At 36.3% G+C, this 23,677-nt stretch overlaps 1 protein-coding gene and 1 pseudogene across 5 annotated transcripts in view; both read right to left on the reverse strand.

Moving 5' to 3' along the window:
• PIK3C2G (phosphatidylinositol-4-phosphate 3-kinase catalytic subunit type 2 gamma) overlaps positions 1-19,167 on the reverse strand; it is a 280,978-nt gene extending 261,811 nt beyond the window's left edge. For 4 of the 5 annotated variants that reach the window (XR_011651038.1, XM_071221070.1, XM_071221071.1 and 1 more), the window contains exons 1-2: positions 19,089-19,167; positions 5,119-5,322 (exon numbers count right to left, since the gene is read on the reverse strand). The gene's annotated coding sequence lies outside the window, so the exon portion shown is untranslated. The remainder of the gene's footprint in view (positions 1-5,118; positions 5,323-19,088) is intronic. The other variant, XM_053921759.1, reaches the window with a different exon arrangement.
• On the reverse strand, positions 8,331-9,395 carry LOC112318543 (hsc70-interacting protein pseudogene; annotated as a pseudogene).
• Positions 19,168-23,677: the final 4,510 nt, after the last annotated feature.

Here is a 23,677-nt window from a genome sequence, read left to right on the forward strand (position 1 = left end):
AAAACAAATAATTGTAGCTTCCCCATTGCCCTTGAGAATCAGTATTCTCTGTAGTACAAAATTAGGACTGAGAGTATCAGAATGCTCTCATGAGGTTGTTTTTTTAAAATCTATCTATCATCTATCTATCTATCTGTCTGTCTGTCTATCTATCATCTATCATATATCTATCATCTATCTAATCTATCTCTCTCTGGGAAGGACACTGAAATAATGTCCATCTCAGTAACAATGAACATCCCTAACATCTAGATTGCAATGTTGAAATACCACTTCCTACTAAAACAAAACAGGGCCACTTGAAAAAAAACCCAAGTGATTCTGGGTCTAGGGCAGGTAATGTGTAAGATGAGCCCACCCTAGTTAGGAAGGAAGATATCAGAGAATACAAGGGTGGATTAATAGCATTTGAGAGCCAACTTGGAAAGACTCTCGTTGGCTAGTAGGTGTAATAATTGAGATGGAGAAAAATATATCAAACGACTTTAAATACATGAAGCAGAGAGATACAGATACACACATACAGTTAACTAATCAATCGCCTTTGTACAACACAGGGTTAACGAAGTACACACGCAAATATTTGTTTAATCTTTTTTATATGAAATGATCACTGGATGAATAAGTTATATGTGAGGCAAAGTTTCTCTTTGTAGAAGCATTACTACAAATAAATAAAGAAATAATGATACAATTGGGTTATAAGCTTATTAATATTTTCATAATAAGTCATGAATTATAAAATCTAGGCATCAAGCACTGATGGCTGCTGACATCACACACACACAAAAAAGGCAGCCAGGGGTCTGTGCTTTCTGATAACTATTCCAAACTGCCGGGAAGGAGTCTTTCCAAAATATCTAATCCTAAACTACTCTGATTAAGCCTCTAAATCCAATCACCAATGCACAAAAAGTAGAGAAAGCAGAGGAATATGCTAAACTAAATCAGGATGGAAATAAATACTGGGAAAAATAGGTTAGTTTCTTTAACAAATAAATTGAAAGGGAGGAAATGGAGACGCGATACCGTAATTGCAAAAGGCTGTAAAAATATGCCCACCCCTATACCACCCTCCAAAAAAGTAGAAAATAAGAGGGCAAAGCAAAACCATATACTTCAGGGTTATACTTGGATAAGGAAACTATAGAAAAGTGCAGAAATGATAGGAAAAGACTGTTTATTCTTGAGAGGAAGGATTCTGTGATCCAGGACATGTGGAGGGCTTCTGGGGTGGTAGGAAAGGTTCATCTCTTGATGTTGAGGGTGATGAGAAAGTTGTTCAGTTTATAACAGAGCATGAAGCTGTACATTTGCAATATTTTCTTCTGATATATCTCCTCGGGCAAGAGGAACAAAAGAATAGTAAACAAATGGGCCTATATCAAACTGAAAAGGTTTTCCACAGCAGAGGAAACCATCCATATTTCAAAAGAAAACTTACTGCATAGTAGACGATATTTGCCAATGACACATCTGGTAAGGGGTTAATATTCAGCATTTATAATGAACACATACAACTCAACACTCAACCCCCGAAAAAAAGAAAGAAAAAGAAAAGAAAAGGAAAAAAAACCCCAAACAGTCTGATTAAAAAATGGGCAAAGACCTGAATAGACAATCCTTCAAAGAGGAGACACACTGATGGCCAATAGACTATGAAAAGATGTTCAATACACTGATCCTTAGAGAAATGCGAATTAAAACCACAATTGGGATATCACCTAACATCTGTTAGAATAGCCGTGATCAGTAAATAATCAAACAGCCAGTGTTGGCGAGGATGTGGAGAAAAGGGAATGCTCATGCACTTTTTGATGGAAATGCAGATTGGTACAGAACTGTAGGAAACAGTAGAGATTTCACAAAAAATTAAGATGGAACTGCCCTATGACCCAGTAATTCCACTTCTGGGTATATACCTGAAGAAACCAAAAACACTAATATGAAAGAATATATATACATATCTATGTTCATTGCAGCATTATTTACAATACCCAAGAAATGGAAGCAACCCAAATACCCATCAATGGATGAGTGGATTAAAAAAATCAGTGGTACATGTATACAATGGGCCATAAAAAGAATGAAATTTTTACCATTTGTGACATCCTAGATGGACTTAGAAGGTATTGTGCTAAGTGAAATGTCATTCAGAGAAAGAGAAATATAATTTGATTTCATTTGTATGTGGAACGTAAAGAACAAAATAAAGAAACAAAATTGAAACAGACTCATAGATACAGAGAATAGACTGAAATTTGCCAGAGGCAAGAGGGAGTTGGGGACAGGGTGAAAGAGGTGAAGTGAGTAAGAAGTACAAAGTGTTAGTTACAAAACAGTATGGGAATGTAAAATACAACAAAGGAAATATAGTAATAACTATGTATGGTGCCAGATGGGTACTAAATTTATTGGGGTGATCTCCTCATAATTACACGAATGTCTAATCACTATGTTGCACACCAGAAACTAATATAATATTGTATGTCAACCAAGATTAAAAAATTTAAAAATAATTTTAAAAAGCTAAATGGGTTTACCAGTGACATACCAGATTTTCGAGGGTAAGCACTGCTTAAAATCAGCAGGATGGAAAAGGACATCCCAGGCAAGAAGTAACAACAAAGAGCAGACTGGAAAGACTTGCCAGCAAAAGAACGTGTCTGGAGGGGCAGAGGAGCACTTTGTAGAAGTAAAACTTTCAATTCACTAGGTGGGTATCTCAGATATGTACTAAAAATGATTCCTTCAAAATTTTTATCACAACACATTATAGTTTACAAGAGAAACTGACAAATCCACCTTCATAATGAAAGGATTTAATAGAAATCTCACATGATTTATAGATTAATTAGACAAAAAAATCATTATGCATGTTAACATGAGAATATATTTTTTAAATTAATGAGCTTAATGTAATGGACATATACAGAATATTGCATTCAATAAGTGGAAGTTACACATTTTTTCAAGGACATTTATTTCTTATAGAAATTGACCATGTATTCTGTGACTTTTAACATAATTCAAAGTCAGTATTACACAGACTGTTCGCTCTGCCTCCAGTGTAGTTAAATATTAGCCAAAAAAAGATAATTTAGAAAAAAACTCTTATGCTTTCAAGCTAAAAACACTTCTAAACAGCTCAAGAAGAAAAATCACAATAAAATTAGAAAATATTTAGAAATTTAGAATAAGTTGTCAAAAAAGAAAAATATTTATGTGTAAGTTAGAAATTCAAAGACATATATCACCTTTATTCTGTGGCTGAAAAGAATTTTTGGAAATACTCTATTCAACAGAAAAATAAGTCATAATTAAAAGCTTAAAATGGATAAATTATGCTAAAATATTGCTAAGAGGTAATAACAAAAATTGATTTGTGCTTAAATAATTATGATTCATTTTTTGCTATGATTACCTATATGCTCTTTTACCAAATCATAAATGTGGAAAAAAAGTAATAATTTAATTAGAAATACAATGCAATACCTTTTTAGATAGGAAATAACTAGTATGTCATTTTTCTTTCTGAACTCCAAGAGAATTACACTCTGCTTTTTGCTTACTTGAAGAGGGCTTCTTCAGGAAATGATGACCACAGCACTGAGAGGAAAACCTTCAAATTGTGGCCTGGAGGCTCCCACTGGCAACGCATGAGCTGGCTCAGTCAATTAAACAGTTATTTATGACCCTTTTCTATAGGAGCTGGGTGCATCTGTATGCATGTGTGTACGTATGTATGTGTGTATTTTTATTTCCTCACCCAAGGACATTTTTTTCATTGCTTTTACAGAGAGAGAGGAAGGGGGAGATAGGGGTGGAGAGAGAAAGAGACAGTCAGAGACAGGGAGGTGTGAGAGAGGAACATTGACTGGTTGCCACTCATAGGCTCACCAATGGAGAATCAAATCCACAACCCTGGTGTTTGCCCCACTGGAAAATTCACCCACAGCCTTTCAGTGTAGGGAATGACGCACTGGGCGGCACTCCAACCAACTGAGCCACATTGGCCGGAGCAAGCTGTTTTTTTGTTTTTTGTTTTGTTTTTGTTTTTTTTACCAGCTCAATCACGGTATTATTCTCTTATGTTCAATTCATACACTTGCTTTCTAGATGCCCCAGATGGTAGGAAGATACGTATGGAGTGCAAGAAGCATATCAGTAAAAGAGGCCCTGAGTTTTAATAAGAAAACCCTTGATTCAAATCCTAGCTCTTAATGGCGTTATTACTGACATAAATTACATTATTCAGAACATGGGTAACATGAGTGCTTTAACCTCTTTAAGTCTGTTACCTGATATCCACTATAACATGAGAATATATTTTAAAAGTTTGACACTATACATGTTACACATTGTCATTATTTTTTAAAGTGGGGTGCATCATTTGTATTTTAAACCCTAAATACCAGATATCTAATCTTTTGCCAGGTAAGAGAGTAAGGTGGCAATTGGGACACAGATTGGTTCACATTGGCCTTTAGAGAACTGCCAACACGGAGGTAGACAGGCAGGATGGGCAGAAGGAGCCCAGCATGGAGGGACAGAACGGAAAGAAAACAGCTGCTTTTTCCAGTAGGAACTCTAATCAGCTTGAAGCCCATGTGTTGAGAATATCCACCCTTCATTGAATAAAAATTTCCTTGTGGAGGCATCATCAGCACCCAGTCTATATACTGCCTGCATTAACTTCTAGACATGAGACCTGAGTACAGCGAAAATGTGCGCACACAAAAAACCTACCAGCAGACATGACTGAAATTGGCCCAGCACTCTGAGGGACATGAAAGTGAGCAGCTAGGAGAGGACAGAAAGGGTATGAGGTCAATGCAAACTATGAGGTCTGCCTTAGGGGAAAGAGGGAAAGAGGAGAAGGGGAAGAGGAAAGGAGGAAGAAAGAGAGAAGCGGGTGGAGAGAAGGAATAATCAAGGCATAATTCTCACTTCAAGAAAATATCTGTCTTCTTGGAGAACATACACAAATTTATTCAGATTTTAAAGTCAGCTGTCATTTAAGTTTCACAATATAATTAGCTACATCGTTGCAAGAAAACATTCAAATATTCTCTTACTTATTTGGTTAAGTACAGCAAGTTTGTTTCGGTCTCTTACCTGACGCATGTATCTTCCAGAAATGAAACATAATCTCATTTCTTTTCATGAGTGAAATACGCTCATACAAGCTAAAACACTTCTATCTCAAGGTAACATCATGCTTTCACTGGAAGCTTTCATTCCTGTTCTGCAGGTTTGGCATGTTTAGGAATCTATTCTTCGTTAAACGCTGGAGGGTTGTATGGAAAAAAAGGAGTTTACCTAAAGTGTAAAGGATTCAAAACAAACATTTAACAGTGAAATAGCTTCAATGTGTGAAAGAGTATTTGTGCCAAGAGATACTGAACAGTAATGTGCAAAAAATATATATCTTTAAAGTACTTTTGATGATGTAACGTGCATTTGATTGTGGGAGTGGATCAGGATGGTGGAGACGGTGGTTTTAATTCACAGAAGAGGAGAGCCTTTGAAAGTGTTGCTCTCACCATTCTGCAAGTTTGACGATCAAGTTTTCTCTAACTTGATTTAATATATCCACTTTTTCTCTAGCTTAGGAAAATGTTGATTTTGTTTGCTCAACCTCAAGACCCTAGTAAATTTCAATTTAAAAATAATATTTATTATCTAATCATATTTGATAAAAGTAGAAATAAAAAGAATGATATACAAGGCGAGCTAGGAAGTCAATGTGAGTAGCTTGTTGTTTTGGTATACTGCTGTTGAAAATGAGTCAGGAAAGATCCTTCAGCAGTGACCTTGCCATACAGCTTAATAGTCATCTTTAAAATTGAATGCAAAGAGTTATGATCCAGAACCTTGAGACTGGCTACACATGTGTTTTATATATGCTCAGCATTTTCCTATCCTTCATACTCTTCCCAATATTACTTGTATAAATGCTTCGAAAGCAGGGCCTCACTTATCAAGTCAAGAGTTCTTACAGAACATCTACTGGGTGCTTAGCAGCTGCTTGTTGCTGGGTCTATATAATGTGATGAACAAGACTGGCCGTACCTTGCTGTCCTGGAGGTTACAGTTTGGCTTCCTATCCCTAGCTGCATTGCCTAGGATAGTGATCTGAACCAGTTAGTATCTCATCAGAAAACAAATGGAAGCTGTTGTAGATATGATAAACTTGTTTGTGTATTCCAATTTAAAATATCAGGAACACGACAAAGAAAGGGAAGTATCTCGATTGAGTTATTTTGAAATAAAGTGCTAGTTGCATTGGATCTTATATTTAAAATAAATTGCTCTCTCTTTTATTCACTTCAGTTTGAGAGGAGGAAAAAAAATGAATCAATAGTGTATGAAGTCTTTATAAAGATAGAACGTTCAAATCCTCAAAAATAGTATTTGTTTAAAGTCTAGTATAAAGGAGCAACAAATTGATATTGGTATTCCTCCACCTTATACAAAGTTTCTTGAGGTTTCTTTCTGTAAAATTAATCCAATCATTTTATTTAAGACGATTATTCAATCACTAAAGATTAAAAACAAATACGAGTTTATTAAAGAGTATTCAGTTGGAATAAAATAATGCTTTAACAACGTCTGCCCTGCTGGGGTGCCCGCTTCTCCTCAGTAGCACGGGTGAGGGCTGAGGATTGGCACATGAAACGTGCTTCCGACCCTCTCCCCCCTGTCGAGTCTGCAAAGCTTAAAGTGACACTTCCCAAGAGTCAGGATGAGAACTAGTTTCTACCATGAAATGCATTTGTGCAAATTTAAAAGGTGGAAGCAAGGAATATTTGTGTCACTTTGGACTTTTTTTTTTTATTGATAAGCAAGCTCTTGGTTTCTACAGCAATATTCCAGTGTTCGTTCTTCACTCCCCTTGGTTTTGAGGGGCAGCTGGGCCAAAGATAGTGGTGACAGCCAGTTCCAGCTTTCTGGTTCGGGGACTGCTTTCACAGTGAAGGTTTGTGCTCATAGTTCGGGGGCGGTCAGCCCCTGGATGTGTCGGTTCTGTAGCGCTATGTTCCTTTCCAAAGCCCCTGACTTTGGCCCTTTCTTTCACTGTTTTGAAAGTACTTTATTCTCTGTATTAAATCGTTCTTTCCTGGTCTAATATTTAGATTTGCTTCGGACAAATGATTCACAGTAGCGTATTAGATTGTGAGTCATTTTCCAACACCTATTTTTAACCTCTTTCCGAAATAGAGTTTCAGCTGGTCGCGTATGTATCTAGTTGAAAACTGCCTTTCTCACCCTCCCTATCAAGAGGGTCACCGTGTGTCTAAGTTCTAGATAATGTAGTTTAAGAAGATGTTGTATTTGGTGCTTCAGGTTTGTCTTTACAAGGATAGAGCAGGCAGTAAGCTGGCACCTTGGCCTCTTTCTGATCGCTGTGTGATGGCAAAGTTTCAAGGACTTCCCTGTATCCAGGGACGGTCTCATGGTAGAATGGAAGAATGCTTCCCTGATAGTGAACCACCTACCCCTGAGTAATTTAACGAGACATACATTTCAATGTTGTTTAAAATGATGGATTTTAGATCCTCTTTTTCAAAAATAGCACCTTAATCTTAATAAATTATAATTTGAGTTTTATATGTGGGACTCTACCACACTAAAAAAAAAAAATGAGGCACTGGTCTAACAGCTGGGTACTGGGTGGCAGGAGCCCAGATATGGCAGGCTGGAAAGCCAGGCATCCTCGCTACTCCGTCACAGACATTTGGTAAAACTTCACTTGCAATCCCCAAAAAGGTAAACTTCTTGCCAAAAGAACATACAACGTCTGAACTGTTTGGAAAAACAGAGAACATTGAAAACACTCGGAATGTTAACATATCTGTTTGCTGTTTTCTGTTGTGCAAAGCTCTGCAACAAGCTGTACTTGGGCTGGCTGTAACGGGTGATTTTGGTGATTTTAAAGAAGCAGTTTTAGCGGTAAATGGGCCTCTGGGTCCTCAAGTGCCCGCATTGAAACTTCTCAGCTATCGGGATACATTCTAGCTTCAAAGTTTAGATTAAGGGTGAGGCTTTCCTACCTAAACTAATATATTTAAAAAATATTTTTAAGGTTTAAAAGTTTGAACTTTATAGTTCCTAGTAGGAAAATGTTATCTGAAAGAATACCATGATGGCAAACCACTGTCAAATGTTACAGCTGCATTGGAGGCCAAGGGGGAGGGGTTCTCTTCAAAGCACCCCGACTTTCTTCACGAGAAGGTCAGAGGTACACTGGTTTGCATTATTGTGACATCCACTAGTGATCCAAGTTGCTTTTCCTTCAGCAAGGGTCTTTATCTGGCAGACGGGCATTACACTTGACCTTCAAATTTGGCTGACCATTTACTGAGGAGATTCAAGACCTTTGGGTTGCTCTGATATTTTGACATATTTGCTGAGCTCTGAGCCCTATCCTGGAAGGCCACCATGACTTCTGGCTCCTGCAGACTGAAAGAACCTCTGGATCACTGAGAATTTCATTGAGTCCAGGCATTCCTGCCATTCCTGGCATACCTGCTCCCATTCCAGGCATCCCCCCAGGAAAGCCACCTGGAAAAGAGTCACGCTCAGTTCCTGATTGTTGTCTGGCTTCTTCCTTCCTCTGGGCTCTCTCATGTTCTTCCTGAGCCTTCTTAATCCTTTCCATTCCTTCTTTGCGCTTCACGTTTCCACTCATACTTTCTCTGATGTTCTTTAATTTTCCGGGCCCTTGGTTGAGCTTCATTCAGCATTGCACTAGCATCTTCAGGATAATCCAATTTACACGCAAGAGAAAGATCATGGGCTGCTTCTTCCCAATGTCCCAGAAGTCTGTGTGCTCTCCTTTGCCATTTATAAGGCTGGGCTCAATCAGGATTTATTTCAATAGCTCTGTCACAGTTTCAGATGACAGCATTTGGCTTCTGTAACTTGATGAAGACACTGGCTCTCCTGGCACACAGAGTGGCCCAGCGAGGATTCGGCTCAATGGCATCTGTGAAGAAGTCAATGGCTTTCTGTAGTTCACCGTCATTTAGGGCATCAACAGCAGCCACTTTTCTGTCATTTGCCTGATCCATCATCTCCTGAGTGATCTCTACATTTTCATCTCCCATCTCTTGAGGGACGTCAGTATCTGGTGTAATCACACCACCATTGTAAATTTCTAGGTCACTTTCCTCACTTGATGTTTTTATGTCTTCCTCTACCTTCTTACTACCTTTTTCTTCTTCCTTATTTTCTTCTGATTTGGTTTTATGAGTAGTAGGTGGTATTTTACCCTTCATGTCCTCCACCTGCTTCCTCAGGAAGTGCATTTCCTCGATATGCAGAATGCTGGGATCATGCCTACGTATTTGCAAAAAGGCCCTAAGCTTTCTCACTTTGGGGGGATCCATGGCCAGGAAGTGGCGGGAGGCGGTGGGTGTGGCTGCTTGCTGACTTGGCCTGACCGTGTGGAAGGGGCTGCCTAAACTAGTATTTTGAGATAGTTTCAAAGTAGACACCATTAAATTGAAGGAAAGCAAAACTGTGCTGAGCAGAAAGACCGGTAAATATAAAAGGATAGTCTGGAAACATAGAAATCCTGTCTAGATTGGATCTTTGATTATAGTTATTTGTCCATGGATCTGACCGAAAGCATTCTAAGATTTTTTTAGAGAGCATATTGATCTTTGAAAGTCAGTGTGTATGTGACCTTTAAAGAAACTCCAGAAGCCTCTCAACTGGCCTAACAGAATGTAGCCCACAAAATATGTGCAGTATCCAAGGGTCCAATTCTCTCTTAAGGAGATAATTATAGGGTAATTGAATGCTTTTGAGAGTAAAAGAGAACATATTTTTTTAGCAAAAGAAAATAATCAAATTTAATGCACACATACAAATGGGAGCCCACATACATGAGAAAGTCAGAGACACCACATACACAAGGGGCTCAGAGATGGGGAACACGGCTACACAAGACATCCCGAGCTAGGGCTGAGGTAAGGGGCCTTGGGGGCTTCCAAAGGTCACTGCAGGATGATGAAAAAAGAAGACCTTTAGTAAACGGGAAATCTCCCTGCCTTACAGATGGGTCAAAAGTAGTTATCTGTGACGGTCTGTATGGGTAAGGCCGAGATTTCAAATTTCTATATATTTAAGGGAGAAGGGCGGAAGTTTCTCTTGAGCCTGAAGCTAAAGTTGCCTTCATCTCAGAGTGGTCCACGTACCACAGAGGCATATCTTGGGGTGACTCTTTCTGGACCTCCACAAATCCCTCCTCTGAAAGTTCCCTGGAAGTTTGGCTTTCCAGATTTTGGGTTGGTAGATGGTTTTATAGACCATTACGCCAATCTCAGTCTTGAAAACTGTTCAGTTCAGTTAAACGGTCATGTCTCATTTCAGGAGACAGGGATACAAGTGGGCTCCCACAGGTTAAGCTTATGGTGCCAGCACTAAGGTATTTAATAGAGGGATTTCTATAGAAACAAAAGCAAAAAGTAATCATTGGCGCAGACTGTACTTTTGACTTCTGAGTTCTGAAGGCAGGAAGTCAAGAAGATTTCTCGTCTGTCTCAAATCATCGTCAGATGGAGTGAAGACAGGCGGTTGCCGTCTGACAGGCTGCCCTGGTCTGCGGTGTGAGCGTCTCTGGATGCAGTGTGCCCCTGTATGATCTGCTGTGTGATTTCCCTGACGTCTGCATCAAGTCGTCCCACTTTAGCTCGCACGGCCTTGAAAAGGGCAGTTTTAGTTCTCTGTGATTCCCAGTCAATGGACGGGAAAATGAAAATGTTAGTTTGGAGGGTTGTAGCCATGCATTTCAGAAAACTAAAAAATTCAGGGTACAGTCTAGTTTACCGGTAGAAAAAGAAAAACCCTTAAAACAACGAACAGCACTAGAACCTGATTTCCATATAGGTATATTACAGTATCTATTGAAACAATTTTCCTGTCTAAAATTACCTTCACCTCTACCAAAGGTAACAAAGTTAGGACTTATTGCAAAACAAGTCTAGTTTCAACAAATTTGGCCTGATTATTTGTGTAAGTTCAACAAGAGTAGTAATTAACCACATAGGTTCTTTTAAAGCTGCTTTACTAGAAATATTCATAAGGAATCTTCAGATTGGACGTAAAAAGGCCTCTAGAGACCAGAAAAAGCCAAATTGCATGCTTGCCATCAGACTTCGCCTGTAATGCCTATAAAATTGGGGTTAATTTCTCTCTTTTTCAGTTCCCCAGTGTATCCTGAGCTTCTTTCTTTGCATCTCCTCGTAACAAACTTCATTCTTTACCTGCAAAAACTACTGTGAACCATGTAAACAAGGCACCAGGCTGTTTTTAACAAGGGGATTTTATTGGCTTCCAAAATCAATCTTAATTTTTTAAAGCTTTCTGGTCATATCTGAGCCTATCCATGTCTCTCTCAACTATAACATTCCAGTAAAAAAGCCTTGTAATATAACTCGTTTCTAATTGTGTCCTGTTGCAAAGAGAACAAATTCCGATTGAACTTACGCAAACAAACGTATTGCCATAAAAATAAACTACTTAGTGAGAATTTGCGAAGTCTGGAGAGATCAACTGGAGAGAAAAAAATAAATGTTTCAGTACTGTTATAAAAGCGGAACAAATTGAAGTGGACTTTGGCATTCTAAATATGGCTTTCTTTTGACCATTGAATAAATTTTTATGGCTGATAGAAATAAAATATGTGCTAGAAATATTCACAATCTCAGGAAAAATCACAAATGTTTCCATTCTGTCTCTGCATAGAAATGGATCAATTTACTGTAGTCAAACTTTATTACCTCTATAATTCCACATACATTTTCACTAGGCAAAGATTCCTAAGAAATCTATTTAGAAAATTTGAGAAATGACAAAATTCTTCTTTCTTTCCTGAAAAGTGTTTTATGTTTCTTTTAATTTTCTACTCCCTTTTTGAGCTTCTTCATATGCTTTTTACAGGTCAGGGTTTTTATAAATTCAGATCTATTCTTAATAATCACTGGGAGATTGCACAGATTTTTGTAACTACTTATTTGATTTTGCATATAATGTAATTATATGGTTTCAAATACATTCATACATCAACTTATTTATTAAAAAGTCAAAACAGAAGCCAAATACTCATGTGTAACTGGTTTACTTTTCTGCCATATCTCATTAGGTTTTGTATTTTGTTTTAATGCTGCAGTATCCAAACTATTGTGTTGCTAATTTCCCCAAACAGTAAGTTAGGTCATGGACAGAGAAAAATATTTAGAGGTTTAAAGCTATCAAAGAAAGGGAAGCTGGTCATTCATTTTGTTTGAATGCCAATTCTGTGTTTCAGAATTTCAGTTAACTTGACTGCTAATGAGTGATGGTCTGCTTTGTTTCAGATGGAAGCAAACCCGTTTTCACCTGTTCTAGAGCACCACCTTCTGGAAGTGAAATGCTTCTCTAAGTGTCAAAAGGAGCTCATTGTGATTAGTGGAATTGTGACTTGGTACTGAGAGGAATCACGGCTCAGGAGATGCATGTCTCCATCCCCCACCCCTGATACACTAGAGTGAAAGACACGGATACCTCACCTTTAACTGGAACATAATCAACAAAAGAAAAAAGCAAACAAAATATAACCAGAGACATTGAAATTAAGAACATTGTAACAATAGCCATAGGGGAGTGGGGAGGGGATAGGGGGGAGAGGGGTCTATAGGAGCTACTATAAAGGACACAAGGACAAAATCAAGGGGGAGGGTGGAGGTGGGGGAGGGAGGTGGGACTGGCTGAGGTGGGTTGGAGGGAAGGGGAGAAAATGCAGACAATTGTAACTGAGTAAAAATAAATTAATTAATTAAAAAAAAAGAAAGACACTGATACGTTGCAAATGCTGAGTAAGTGAAAGAGTTTTTTACTCCTATATTAGAAACAAAATTCTGTCAATTTTACAGTTTTTGCTTGTTAGAGCTAAATAACAAAGTTGTTCTGCTTTCATAATATGTGACATTTTTAGTAATAGTGCATAGGAATATGTAATACTATTGTTAAAACTATTAAGGACAAGCTAAGCCTTAGCAGTTTCAGTTAATATGTTCTAAGGCTAGTTAATGAATATACGAGGTCTGTCCAGGAAAAGGCCAGCCACGGTTAATATAATGAGAACATTTTGCATGACATCATGTAACCTGGAAGCGAAGGAGAGTGGACTGGAATGCACATGCGTGAACACTGATGACTTCACTATACTAGTCAGTGGGGGCAGTAGACACCATTGAGTGAGCATGTGTACTGGGTAGCCATTGCATTCAAAGTGACTGAGCAAGTAGAGCAATGAATCTGCATCAAATTTTACGTTTAGCTTGAACATTCCTCCATGGAAACTATTCAGATGATTCAGAAGGCTGCAGCTATGGGCAGCTGGTGATTGGCAGCTTCATCCTGGTGATGTGCCCACTCATGCATCATGTCTCCTGCAAAGTTTTTTTGTGAAACATCAAATCACCCAGGTGACTCAGCTCCCTTCAGCCCAGATATGGCGCACTGGGACTTCTGGATTTTCCTAAAACTAAAATCACCTTTGAAAGGAAAGAGATTTCAGACTGTAGATGAGATTCAGGAAAATATGATGGGGCAACTGATGGCAATTAGGAGAACTGCGTGAGGTCCTAAGTGCCTACTTTGAAGGGGTCTGAGGCATCCTTGCCGTATGTACGATGTTTCTTATATCTTGTATTTTCTTCAAAAAATGTCTCTGTTTTTCATTTTACATGGCTTGATACCTTCTGGACAAAACAGTCAGCCTTTTTCTTACTAATTCTTATTATATCAAGTTAATTAAACTTGCAATTAACTGGATCTCATATTTAAGTCTAGGGCATTCCACATTTTCCACCCTCAAGAAAATATTTTCACTATGTAAGCATTAAAAGGTTTTTAAAGGAAACTTTGGTATTTCTCTGTTGGAATCCTATTGGGTTAAAGATAAGTATGTAAACAAAATTTTTTTTTATGACTGTCCTATTTCTGGAATCTCAACTGTGAGAAATGTGAGGTGTTTCTGAGGTTTAATTTTTTAAAATAAATACATCAAAGATTTAAAAATTTCTAATTCCTGTTTTAATTTATAATTCTGTTCAATTGAAATCAATGTAACTATATGCTAGTCAAATGTTTTCCTACAAACCTTTGGCTAAATGTAGAGGAGCCAGTGATTGTACATGGATAACCACTCGTCCCCATGGCGGATATCACTAACTGACCTGGCTCCGCCTCTCAGTAATCCAGGAAGCAGTACGTACAATACTTTGCTCCAAACAGCTACTCTCAATAGCAGAGTTTATTTATGAAACGAAGCTTATATATTATTATTGAGGCTCTGGAGAAAGCACAACAAGGATTGAAAGAAAAATGATTATAGTAGAAGAAGTTGGAGAAAAAGACGTGTAAATATAATATCAATTTTAAAGATAAGTGAAAAGATACCGTATTTTGCCATGTATAATGCACATTTTTTTTTGCCCAAATTTTTGAGGGGAAAAATGAGGATGCACGTTATACATGCGTACAATGATTACGTACCATTGGTATAATAATCCCGTGTATAATGTACACAATGTGTGGGGGCACATTATACATGGCAAATTATGGTAGTTGCTTTTTTGGTATAATCTAAATTAGCAGATAGGGCTGGTAGTTTCAAACTATCTTCTATTAAATTACACCGTTAGGTATTCAGTCTTTGAAAGTAATTCTTATTCAACAAGAAATACCATCAAAAGTTCAAACATAATGGCATACCAGTTATTAACAATTTTTATCACATTTATTTCTTAAAAACATCAGGCACTTTAAGAACATCTTTTCTTGGACAGAAAGAGAAAGAGATTGGCAGACCAGATTTCTGAGCACATGTTAAGTCCAAAGAGAGCAATACCCATAGCAAGAGAAAATAGAAGACTGATTACTTTTTCCAGGATGAAATCCAACAGTCTTCAATCCTTTTAGGTGCCAGATTACTACGTTTTGTGTGCTTAGTTTACAGAGAGTATGTGCCGCAGTCCTAATAACAAAAAGCACTCCTTTGGGTCAGAGAGATTTACATAAAAATAGTTTGTTGGAATCATTCCATTGATTCATTATTATGCTTCAATTAGAGTAGTACAGAGGGAAGAAATTGAGGAGAAATTGCAAATAAAACAAAATTCCCATGAGAAATAAATTTAAAACCAATATAATGAGTCAGAGCAGAGATAAAACAGCCTCAGTGAGATAGATGAAAAGAGCAAGACATGTTTCAAAGTACAAGAGAGGACCCCCCCCCCCCCCAAAAAAAAAACACTGAAATTATCTTCTGGAGGGCAGGTCCATTGTTGCACAAGCTCCCTCAGCTACATGAGTATTCTAGAAACCCATCTGTATCAGTGTACTGGCTGGCATTGTTGTGAGAGGCTAGGTTCTGCTTCAGTGAATTTTTATGTTTTTAGAAACTCTTTCAATGTGTTTGCCCATTTCATGATGGGTGATTTACATGTGCACCTGACCATACTGTGCTGAGTGTTTAGCAATTTTTGACCAAAAATGGCGTGATCCTGGTGCCCCAACCTCCCTATTTACCAGATCTCACCCCAAGTGACATTTTTTTTTGTTTCCCCAGAAGAAAAAAGTCCTCCAAAGGAAACATTTTGCTAATGTGGGAGAGGTGAAACAAAAAAAGCAGGAGCTGTAAAAGGCATCAAAATCGAAGAGTTCAAAAACTATTATGAGCAGTGGAAAAAATATATTTATAGGTGTCTTGCATCAAATAGAGAGTATTTTGAAGGTGACTGAAGTTTAAACATGTAAGAATAAATACACATTTTTTGGTGAATAAATTCCAGGTTTTGGCGTTTCCCCCTCATCTTGTATTTATATGTAATAAATGACCAACAAATATACGGAAATATCAGCCATTGAGTCAAAGTTGAGGAACCTATCCAGATTTTGCCCATGTTCATCAGTAAAGCTTGTTTTGGTTGCAAGTTGGTTTAGGAATGGGGTGGGGAAATAGAGAAAATTTACTGGTTTATATAATTAAAAATTTAAGTGGGGTAGTTGATTTCAGACACTGCTTGATCTAAGATTCCAGAATTTGGTTTTTCTTTCTTCCTGTTTCAGAATTTGTTTATTTTCCTTCTTTTCTGTTTCCTCTCTGTCTGCTCCATTCTTACATGTCCTTGGTACCTCTCGCATACCACTGCCATAGTTTACAGTACAGTAAGTCAATTCCTGCTCCTATTAGTTCTCACTGATTTGAATCTCATGGACTGATTAGTCTAACTCTTGCTTCCTTTAGATAGTGGGCATACTACAAAAGAATATCCACATGTGTTGGGAGAAGGAACTGGAGCTTTTTGAGTTTTATAGCTCCACAGTCTAAACCTAGGCTTTCTAGATCTGTAGTACTGGGAGATATCAGATGTCCATGTCCCCCCAACCCCAAGTGTGTTTGGGAAGTTTATGCAAGTTCCCTCTGAGATATCAGGAAAAATGCTGGCATGTGAGAAAATGGCTGTGAGAAGTCCTGCAGCGAGGAAACAAATTTCTAGAATTTATTGATTACACATTATATTTTACAGAGCTTTTCATTTTTATTAGCCCATTGCAATATGATTTAAGAAATTGTGAGATAGATGATCTCCAACATAAAAATGAATGATTCTCATCATCTCAGTCTATTGCCATTCAATATTCAAATTATAATGTTCCCATTTTTGTGCTTCAGAGTTGCCCAAGCAAACAATTTATTGTACTTTGAATTTCTATATAAGCCAAAGTTTGGGTAGAGCATGTCCTAGTTTTCACCAGCAGAAAATTCCAGCGTGCATGACAGTCATTTTGCCAGTGACAAATTACTAAATTGGGCTCTGCTTTATATGTCAATGATGGAACAGAAAGTTGCAAAGATATGCGTAGGAAACCTGACAATTTTATGATGTGATATTGAAATGTAAGTCAATCTTTGGCTATGAAGTTTCTTTTCATTGTTTAATTATATTACACCAATATGAAAAATATAAAGTGTAGATATTAACTTTGAGTTAAATTGGGAATTTATTGGAAGAGGTAATAAAATATAAAAAATAAAGCACTGTGATCATTGACGAAAAAATACTCTCAAACTCAAAATCTGTGTTACAGAGTATGCCTTGCTCTCTTCCATAAGTGTTTTCCTTTTTTTTTTTTTTTTTGGCTCACAGTATTTCCCCAATCATGTATCTTAAAATACGGATGCCCATTTAATCTTTTATAGTACTATTCAGTCTATATGTTTTATCATTTGATCCTCACAAAAATTCTGTGAAAGAGGCTGGGCAAATGAAAACACATTTTCTTTATAGTTGAAAAATGGAGAGCCAGAAGGAAATACTTGCCTGAGGACACCTGGGAAACAATAATCGGGGACTCTCACCCTCATCAGTGACTTCAGAAGGGATCTTTTATCACAATCCACCTTGTTGAATTAGAAAATACTGTGTTTTCTTTCTTCCCGGACACCATCCATATTATGTACTACCTACGCTACATTGTATTTAACTCCATATCATCATCCAACATTTCTGCAGGGTTTCTTAAATTAATGTTTATTGTTAAAAAGGAGTCTTCTCTGTCTTATCCTGAATTATTCTCCACAATTCTAAGCAACTTGATGGTGTTAGAGCAGTGCTAAAGCTGTGCTTTATCGAATAATGATTGGAAATTCTAGTAGTATCTTGATTTTAGCAAAACTTTAATTTATTTTAAAATCACTTTTAGAAAGATAAATTTCAGATAAAATGATTTAATTCATGGGTCCCCTGGATTAAGGTAATTCTCAGAGACCCAGAAATTACATACAACGTGAACTCACAATTCCACTGAAAGTAATGTAAATTTTGTGCCTACCAAATTCTCTGATATTATACCTTCTTAGCGATTCACCGAGAACCTCCACAACTCCAGTTTGTTAAATGTCTGCTTCTACTAACTGCTTGACCAGAGCTGTTATCTTGGATTTTCTTTATTTTCTTCTTAGGCTCTGTTATTAACTTCTGTTACCTTGTTATCTATTGACTTGCAGTTAATTTTTTACTTTCTTATATATTATGGAACTTGGGGAAAATGTCTCTTTCTTTTAGGTGTTTTGTCAGATACAGTTATTTTGCTTGATTCTATAACTTTAATTTACCAAGATCACTTTGACAGCGAATATTCTTTTCTCGTACTGTTTATAGTAAACTCTTGCAATAGAGTCTCTATGTCTCATAGTCATTATCACACTGCACCTTGAACTGTAATTGTGATTTTATTCTTTCTAACTGAAGGTAAACTCTTGAACGCAGAGATTTAGTCATAATTTTTTATTTTTATTCTCTCTATAGTAAAATCTAGCACACAAATGTATGCAGAATGTTTGCTATAATAATGAGCTTTTGAGTGTCTTTTAACTATTATTAAAATGACAGATTCAGTGTGAAGCCTGGTGTCTGAGAATTTCTCAATTTGAAATCTCATTTGAAAATGCTAGACTATAGGAAATGAGTATGCATCAATAAGGAAAGGTAGTTTCATAAACTACAAAATGAAAGAATTTGAAGTGATGGATTTGTAGTAAGGACTTTGTTAATCCCACCACTCGTTTCTCAAGGATTCAGCACTCACTCTGGCTAATTACTACTCTTCAACTGCATACTCCGCTTGGGATAAAAGATTTGAGATTATATAGCAGTGCTTCTAAAGTTTCTGTTTACCCTCTTCTTTCTTTGAATTTAAATTTTTTCGGTTTGAAGCCAAATACTGACCTTGACAATGTCATTTAAACTTTTTGGGCTTCATAGTTTCATTTCTGAAAAAAGTTTCAAATCAAGATCCTCAATAATTAAATGATTCCACAAAGTATTCATGTTATACCCGGCTTTCCCAACAATTCTTATCCAGAAAGATCATCCCTGAAAATTTTTAAAAAGTACATTGAAAAAAATTGGCTTATGGAAATTCTACTCTGTTCATAAATTACTAATTTTCACAATTATTTAGGAATTTATGTAATTATATAAATACAGAAAATATTTCACAACACATACCACATTTTTATTACTTACTTTATAATTTCTTCTTTATTTAAAATTTCTTTTCTCTCATCATTCGAATGCAAACAGGGTGAGCTCAGAAGCTTGTTTCGTGTTTAATGATTGACTCCCACACTATGAAGGAAGTTTTGTTCACCCTTGATTATGTCTTATCAGTTGCTACGCAAATAAAATTACATGTTCCCAGGCTTTGTTTGAGCACCTTGAGTAACTGATGTGACGACAATCCAAATCATTTTCTTCAATCTCTTCCGTTAACACTTACTACGAACACATTTAATATACACAACCGAACGATTACCGGTAATAATCTCGCTGTTTAATCCTCTTTCACTACCTCCCAAGGTGGGATGGGTGATCAAGGCTATAAAATTACTTCAATAAACTTCTCTTAGAAAGTATGATTCTTTGAGATTCTTACTGTCTTTTCCATATCCAATGTAAATGATGATATTTGGAGTTGGAATTAAAGGTTTATGTTGCAGCTTTGTAATGTACTTTATAAGGAGATTACTAGATTCATTTGTCTTCTAAGGAATGGAGTTCAGTCTAATTTTGGTCTTAAGAATCTTTCATTTTCTTAAAGATACAAACCACTGAATAACTTTTGTTCTTATAATTATATATATTAAGATTTATCATAATAAAAATAAAAATTGGGAGACATTTAAATATCTATTAATTTTTATGTGAATTTATTTTTAAGCATTATTGAGATATAATTATAACACCGTACAAGCTTAAGGTATGAAACATGTTAAATTTAATACATTATGTATTTCAAAATGATTATCACCTGCATCATGTCACTTAATTACTATCACTTTTATTGGAGTGAGAACGTTCAGATCTAATCACTAAGCAACTTTCAAGTATTATAATACAACATTTTTAACTATAATCACTATGTGTACATTAGGTCCCTAGAACACATTCATCATATATGTTCCCTGTGATCAACATCTCCCCACTTTTCTCGCCTTCATTCCCTCTAACCACCACACACTCTGTTTCCATGAGACTGGTTTCTTCATTCCACATACAAGTGGCATGACACAGTGTTTGCCTTTATCTGACTTGCTTCACTTACTATAATGTGCTCAAGTTCTACCTCTGTTGTCACTAATGACATGATGTTCTTATTTTCATGCTTGTGTAATATTTCATTATATATGTACATCACATTTTCTTTATTCGTGGACACTTAGGTTGTTTCCATCTTTTGGCTATAGGGAATAATGCTGCAATATACCTTATGATCTTCCTTTAATTTTCTGTGTTATACACCCAGAAGTGGGATTGCTGGGTCATATGCTGGTTCTGTTTTGAGCTTTTTGAGGAAACTTTATACCATTTTTCATAATGGATATGCCAATTAATTTTTCTACCAGCCATGTAAAAGGGTTCCCTTTTCTTCACATCCTTGCCAACTCTTCTTAGCTCTTGTCTTTAGGATAATAGGTTGTAACAGGTGTGAGGTGATATTTCACTGTAGTTTTGATTTTCATCTCCCTGAGGATTAATGATATTGAGTACCTTTTTATGTACCTTTCAGCCATTTGTATGTTCTTTGAAAAAGTATCTGTTCAGTTCCTCTTCCTACTTTTTGAATGGATTTTTTGACTTTGAGTTGTGTAAGTTTTTTACATATTTTGGATATTAAACACATCTAAATTCTAAAGACTGGTTGAAAGAAATACCATGAAGGAAAAACAATAGGATCACAAATTTGAATTTATTAATCTTATTCCTTTACTATTTACTTGAACTAAATTTACTTTAAAATAACATATGCCATATTTTAGATTAAACTAAGCATATCATATATAAGTAAAGGTTCCCAGATGGCCTAAAATGTAAAAAGTGTATCAACAAGCGTTGATATTTGTAGTGATGGCTCTAGTGTTGCTTTTCAGCACTAAATTTGAACTAGAGTATACATTAACTACTTTGGGAAGATTAATATGTTAATTTACTTTATCAGTGTGCGTTTAAATTCATCATGTTCACAGCTATTAATTTTTCCTTTGCCTCTCACATTCCTGCAAAATTCCTCTGGAGGGCACTCTTACCATAACTAACACAATTAGCTCCAGCTGGTGGGGGTGGTGAAGGGCACTGCATCTTTCTCTCCGCTGCTTAACTATTTCCAATCTTAGTGTTCAGCATGACTTTAGCTTTTCCATTACTTACAGGGGAAAATAAACTCTTCTGTCTATCTCTTTTGAGGATTACAGAAATTATCCCCAGTCGCACTATACCCTATTTAAAAACAAACACCACTTCTGTCCTTCTTATTACTTCTTGATAAAAAACACTGGGAAGCGGATAATGAGGGGCTGCAGTGACATGTGACTTCGGCACGAGAATTTCTTTTTTCCAGGTGCTTTAATAAAAAGCAAATAGGCGTCTGAGTAGCAGTATAGAAATCAGCTAAACGTAAAATCGTATCCAAGCTTAATTTTCTTCAGCATAATCTTTTGCTAACAAAATCAGATTTCAAGGCCAAAAAAAAAGACCTCAGAGGTCAAGGTTGTTTTTGTTTTATATGTCTATAGAGAATGCATGTCATTTGAGGAAAACAGGGCTGCTTAGAATGCTGTATGTGAACTATATAACCTTGATAATCAGTTCATTAAATAATTTGTAATCCCACTCAGAATTCTAATTGAAAAGTAATGCATTTCATTGAAAATCAATTCAGGTAATTACTTACATAAATAACATGTGGATCACTGTACTCTTTATTTCTAATACTCTTTTATATCTTCGAATACTTTTATTTTTTAATGTTTTTTATTTGCTGCTAAAATATAAAATCAAAAGATGTTTGGAGATTTCATAAGTTTCTAAGTGAAATTTCTTCCCTCCTCCCTACCAAGCAGAGAACTTATAACAGCAACAGGATCCCACGTACATAGTAAGGCATTTCTCAAGAGCCTCCTGTTGTCTTAGAGAATTTATATAATTTTGTATTTCAGTACATACATTTCCATGTTTGTTTTAAAAGAAAGGAAACATCCAAAATACTGTGATATGTTTATCCCTGATGCAGTACTTTTGAGATTTCACTGCCAAAGCTATAAATATTTGGGAAGCAAGACAAAGAAAACGGCATTTGTAATTGCATGTAAGTTCAGATCTTGATTTCTATCTGGTATTGGATTTTGTACCACTTATTTAATTTCACTAAGCCTCAGTTACCCCGTGTAAAATGAAGTTAATGTTAGACTACCACTTTATTTTTTTTATTTTTATTGTTATTCAGTTACAATTGTCTGCATTTTCTCTCCATCCCTCCACCCCACCCCAGCCAATCCCACCTCCCTCCCCCACCTCTACTCTCCCCCTTGATTTTGTCCATGTGTCCTTTATAGTAGTTCCTGTAATCCCCTCTTCCCAATATCCCCTCCCCACTCCCCTCTGGCTATTTTTACATTGTTCTTAATTTCAATGTCTCTGGTTATATTTTGTTTATACCACTTTAAATTGTTATTCATGGAAGTTGAAAATAGTGATGCACCAAAAATTTCTTATGGTTCAAGTTGATGATAGCCTTACCTTCCCACACAAAGGAACTAAAGTGTACAAAGCTTCCAATAAACTGCTTGACTCACAGTGCTTTTACTGATGCTAGGAAAGTTGTTCAGAGCTCTATGTTAAAAACAGAAATAAAAATACTAATTACATTACAAATAAAAATTCCCTTTATCATGATAAAGAAGAAGTCCATGCATCTATAAATCCCTTACATTTCCACTACTCATTAATTATGAGAATGCTATTTCTTCACCAACACTGTTATTCTTAAAAATGAATTTACATGGTTTGTTAAAATAATTATATGAGGTGAAATATATAAGCATGTCTGTCATGCATTTATTCATTAAAGTAAAGGTAAAATGATACAAATAGGTACTACGTAGAAGCAGCAAAACTAAAAGTGCCAGGTGCTGTTCTAGATGTTGGAATTACAGTAGGTAATGAGACAAAATCCATTCTCTCTGGAAGCATATAACCCCTTAAGAGGACACCAATAACAAGCAAGTAGATATATTCAAAAGCATAATTGCATATTGTGATATAAAAGAAAAAATAAAAATCTTAGCATGTAGTAGGTACATCAATATTTAAAATTCAACTTTTCTTTCATCTTGTATATCCAGGCCATTAGATCATGACCCATCATTCACTTTCCTCTGCAGCTTAATTTATGTGTCTGTGTGATAAGAGGGTCCACATATTTGAAGAATTAAAAAAATTCTGAATTATTACCTTCTCTGGATAACAAACTGCCTGTGAAAAAGTCTCTCTCCTCTTTTCCTACTTTAATGCATTTGCAATAACACTTGCTTCTGGTTACAAAATGGTAGTACCGTAAAATTTTAAGGCTAAATCTTAAGAAATATGGTAATTGCTATTTAGCTATCTGAATTATATTTCCCTAAATAACCTGCCTTCCTAAGTGAACCATTTTTGTCTTACCTTCTCTTTTTATAGCTGCATCCCTTTGGAATCTTTTATCATTTTATTACATTAGAAACGCTTTTGGGGGGAGGGAGAAAGAACTATTTGAACTTTACAAACAGATATAAATGGAA

Source organism: Desmodus rotundus, chromosome 3, assembly GCF_022682495.2.
Source record: "Desmodus rotundus isolate HL8 chromosome 3, HLdesRot8A.1, whole genome shotgun sequence".
Classification (NCBI taxonomy): Eukaryota; Metazoa; Chordata; class Mammalia; order Chiroptera; family Phyllostomidae; genus Desmodus; species Desmodus rotundus.